This window comes from Quercus lobata, chromosome 3 (genome assembly GCF_001633185.2).
Source record: "Quercus lobata isolate SW786 chromosome 3, ValleyOak3.0 Primary Assembly, whole genome shotgun sequence".
Lineage (NCBI taxonomy): Eukaryota > Viridiplantae > Streptophyta > Magnoliopsida > Fagales > Fagaceae > Quercus > Quercus lobata.
In genome coordinates, this window is record NC_044906.1 from 60,138,352 (window position 1) to 60,143,071 (window position 4,720).

Genomic DNA, 4,720 nt, shown 5'->3' on the forward strand with positions numbered 1-4,720 from the left:
AGTCTTTGATTATAAAAATTTTCAGTAGGTTATTCTAAGTTTTAAGGGTGAGATTGCCTTCTTACATAAATGTGATTGCTTAGGATAACGTAGGTGTGATAGCCAAGTGGTTATCTTTCTTTATTTCTCATTCTATTCACTATTTTAATACTAAACAGCCATCAAACATATTCAAGATCCAATCTTTTCCCCACCTAAACCCTTAAACATCAAACCTTATTCAAGAATCCTTCAAGCTCTCATCAACAAATCTAATTTGGTTCTGAATTCCTAAAGTTCCTGGTAATAGAGCCCATTCAAGTTTCTGTCCTAACTCCTATGTCAATGAATTCTCACACATCAACATTGTAAAATCTCTCTTCAAGAATAGAAGGAAAGATGAGTGGTAGAAGATTTGGTTTCACATATATTCTTCCAATGTGTCTGTCCTGTTTATGAAAATTAGGCAGGATGGCATGTAAAAGCTCATTCAAAGGTTGATACTAGGAATATGGGGCAAGACCATGCTTAAGTGCAAGGGTTGTTATCCCAAATGAAAAATGTATGCTCTGTTAATATGAAACCTAAAAAAAAAGGAGTCACATGCCTCATCAATTCTACATAGCTTAATTTTACATATAGTATAAATAAATAAAAAAGGCCTCAGTGATATCTGCACTATGTAACTTCAATATGAGGCCATTATTCAAATTTTGAAAAGGTATCTCTATCAATTTCTTTTTCTAGACTTGTGTTGACCATGCTCATATTCAAGCCCAAAACCACACATTGTTAATCAGTGCTACTATATATAGAGTGCATGTTTCTTGTCATTTATTGATAAACATTAGAATCTCACTAAACCATAGGACCATTAACTACTAGAGGCTAGCTATGGATGTCGATCATAAGGGGGAGATATTGTACATGAATCACCAGTCACTTGAAGTTATATCCATGTAATTCCTGTGAAAAGGATGAAAACTGTTACAAATATGAGAAGCAAGAAGAAGTTAATATTGAGCAACAAGATCTCCAAAATAGACTTGAACAGAGCATGCAACAAGTAGACCTTTGAACAATCAAATAATGAGATTGGCAGGGTCCAAGTCAGCACCAACATGGAGTTTCAACATATGTATTTATTGAACATTGTCTATCACTGGTATCAAATATGCGTGCTGCCACTCTAAAGCGTGCTTACTTAACTTCACCATTTTAACCAACCAATATATTCCCAGCCTGCAGATAAAAAGATAAAGTAAAACAGCATAACCAAAAGCCATATGAGCACTGGTGTATACCAAATAAAGCAAGCAAACAAGAACCACCTTGCTGAATAAGATAAATGAGAAGAATCATAATATTCTACATTTTTTAAAGAATAAAAACATATATGCATGTAACCATGCCCCAAATGTAGTAAGCATATGTATGTATGATTAGGTTAACGCCAAAAGTCTACTAAGAGTTGAGAAACACTTTTCAATAACTTTTAGCACAAGGATGCATCTAGCTTGAATTGTAAGTAACAAGGTAAACATACAAAATTTAAAAAAAAAAGGACAGGATTCCAACCATCTCTATGAATGAGTCCATGGCCATCAAGATAAACAAGAGCTTTCAGAACTTCATACAAAAACATGGCAATCCTTTACAATTTATAATCCTTTGAACTGACTAGAAAATTCCTTTTTGACAAATAATCCACAGTATCTTCCTATATACATCACCAAGACATTCAACTGCTCCTACAAATCACAACATATAACATAACTCACTTATTCTAGAAAAGTAAGTGAATTATAAGCTTGCTGGAATGGCCACTTTGGAAAGCATAATAGTTCAGAATTTTGGAAGGCTATCTCTTTGTGTTTAATGTACTTTATTTTTGGAGGGAAAGAAATGAAGTTTTTGCTACTACAAAATTTGCTTGAGTGGAAGAATGCTGCAAACATTTCTTCAATGTCAGATCTTCTAGAATTTATCGATATGCAGAATTTGGATGCTATCTTTTGTTTTCTTATTCTTTTCTTTTGAGATCATCCTTTGTATACACCCCCGTGTACTAGGATTGCGCCCTTATTTTGCGCTTATTAACTAAATGACAACTAGTAAAACCAAAACCTCTTGCAACAAAAGATGCAACATTTCAGTACCATGAATCTCCATCTAAAATAGTCACTGTGAAATCTTCATTTTCCTTGTTTCTTTTTTAATTGGAAAGTTACACAGCACCTGATGAAATTTTTCTAGTTTATTTTCCAATTAATAGATTCTCCCACACGATGCACTCACGTCTTTTTTTTTTTTTTAGAGTGTTTTAACCTATAGCGTCCACTTCTAATAATAGCTATTTTTCATCAAACCAAGATACCAATTGATTTTTGAAGTAAACAAGGTTGCACTCGTGTAACTTGAAATACAATGTCTAGCCTTTATTTGGTCCTCAATGGGGCTAAAAACTTCATGGAAAAAGGTAGTACAAATGTAAAACAACTCTATTTTTGGATTTGGAAACAAAACAACTTTGTTTCCACCCATTTTTGAGGGCCAACTGAGAGCATAACATCGTGTTTCATTCACTCTAAATCACAAGGAGGCTCAGTAATAGTGACTCTTAATTTCCAAAATAAATACATGAAGTAGGTCAATTTATAATCGCCCCTAACCAATTTGAAATTTTTCAAAAAGAATAACACAGCACGTGTTGGTACAAACTAAGTACTAAATCGATTACCAATAAACAGTTACCTATTTTGCACGTTCAAAAACTGAAATCTATAACGATTTGGAAAATTATATAAATAAAAAGTGAAATAAAATAATTAGAAATCACAGAATGATGCATCAAAAATAAAATAAAAACATTAAGGAAGATTGTTGAGAGCAGAATTAACGGACCAAGGGAAGAATTGTTGAGAACTGTGAGCTGTGAAGAATCTCTTTCGCCTAGCTCTCTTGCCCTCAATGTGAAAGTGAAACGGACTCTCAGAACCATCGTCGTTTTGCCTTCCCCATATAGCCATATACCAATGTACTATGTTATTATTATTATTATTATTATTTTCTTTTTCTTTTTTAAGAAACAACTACAATAATTAAGCTACAAACTCTTCATAACTCTTTGACTCTGACTAACATCAGGTATGCTAAATGCTAAGGGGGTGTTTGGTACCTGTGTTTTATTGTTTGAAAATATATGTGAAAATACATGTAGGTGAAAAAAATGTATGAAAATATATGTAATGTTGTTAAAAACTAAAAATGTGTGTTTAAGTGGGTGTACCAAACATCCCTTAAATTTTTAGTATTTACCAAACACAAAATCACTTTGATGAGATGTGTTAAATTCCATTTGCTACTATTTTGCTAATAAAATGTTTTTGTTATATATGCTAAGCATATTTTGGTATTTTTTATTCAATTTTCTCTCTCCTACATCATATCCCCAGTTCTCTCTCTCTCTCTCTCTCTCTCATATTTTTTATTCAATTTTCTCTCCTCATACACACATCCTCTCTCTCTCTCTCTCTCATCCCCACATGATAAATATATTTGTTTTGTTAATTTTTTAATATTGATGAGGTTGGTTTTAAATTATTTTAACTAACGTGTAACCCCATGCATATACACAAGTACAATTAAAAACAATCACAATTATATTGTTCAAATTATAAAAAAATTTTAAAAGAGTTTAGGAGTGATATTGGGTTGGGTCGAGTTCATTGTGGTCTGCAACCCGACTCGATAGAAATCGGGTTTCTTAGCTGAAACCTGACCCAACCCAAAAATTCGAGTCTATTATCAGGTTGGTTTTATCGAGTCTCGAGGTGGACAAGTTTTTTTTATTTTTTATTTTTTATATAATAATGTTGTTTTGGGTCTTGGGATTTTTTCTCCATGTTGTTTTGGGTCTCTGTTTTTTGTGTATTTTGTAGAACCGGTATTTTATCTAAATTCTCTTTTAAAAGGGTGGGTATCCACATTTCATGTCTTGAGAGAAATTTATATATATTTTTGAAATGTGTGGATGAGAGAGAGAGAGAGAGAGAGAGATCAAAACAACTTGAATTCATCAATTAAATAGGAAGAAATATATAGTACATACCATCTCAAAAGAAAGAACAAAAAAAAAAAAAAAAAAAAAAAAAAAAAAAAACCTAAATTTATATTCCTTGAATGAAAAATAGATGGTACTTATATCATCTTAACATCCACCATAATTGAGAATTTGTTAGTTTCTATTGATTAACCAAAGCCTGTTTAGACAGAACTCCTAGTTTGTCAATCTTGTTCCCTGGCACTAGCAATGGGATACTATTAAGAGAGGATTTATTTAGCAAATCATAAAGCCCACTACTTGAGATCTTCATGTTCTCAAGATCAGCAGCATCAACAACATAACTACAGAATGGATCAGGTCATTACAACTTCAATCAAAAAAACACAAAAGCAATTTCACATCATAAAGTGAAAATGTATGTAGGATCAGCAACTTAAAATATAGACAACTATGCAGACTTTAAAATAAAGGCATAAGCATATGATGTGAAAGCATAAGGAGCTCCTTTCACGTCATGCTAGTAGTATTGGCCTCATTGGAAATGGATCACTCACTCATCTTTTGGCAATGCTTGGGCAAGAGCACCTAACTAGAGTACTTGTACGTTGGTTCGATATTTTGCTACACTATTTGGCTTATTTCTGTGGAGGCACAATTGGCCTTGTGTGTAGTAAC

At 32.7% G+C, this 4,720-nt stretch overlaps 1 long non-coding RNA gene across 1 annotated transcript; it reads right to left on the bottom strand.

Moving 5' to 3' along the window:
- Positions 1–866: 866 nt before the first annotated feature.
- Positions 867–2,985, bottom strand: LOC115979592. Its single transcript, XR_004089108.1, has 3 exons — positions 2,884–2,985; positions 1,052–1,221; positions 867–945 (listed from the first exon to the last, which is right to left on the bottom strand). It is a non-coding gene; the product is annotated as an uncharacterized LOC115979592 (long non-coding RNA).
- Between the last annotated feature and the right edge of the window lie 1,735 nt (positions 2,986–4,720).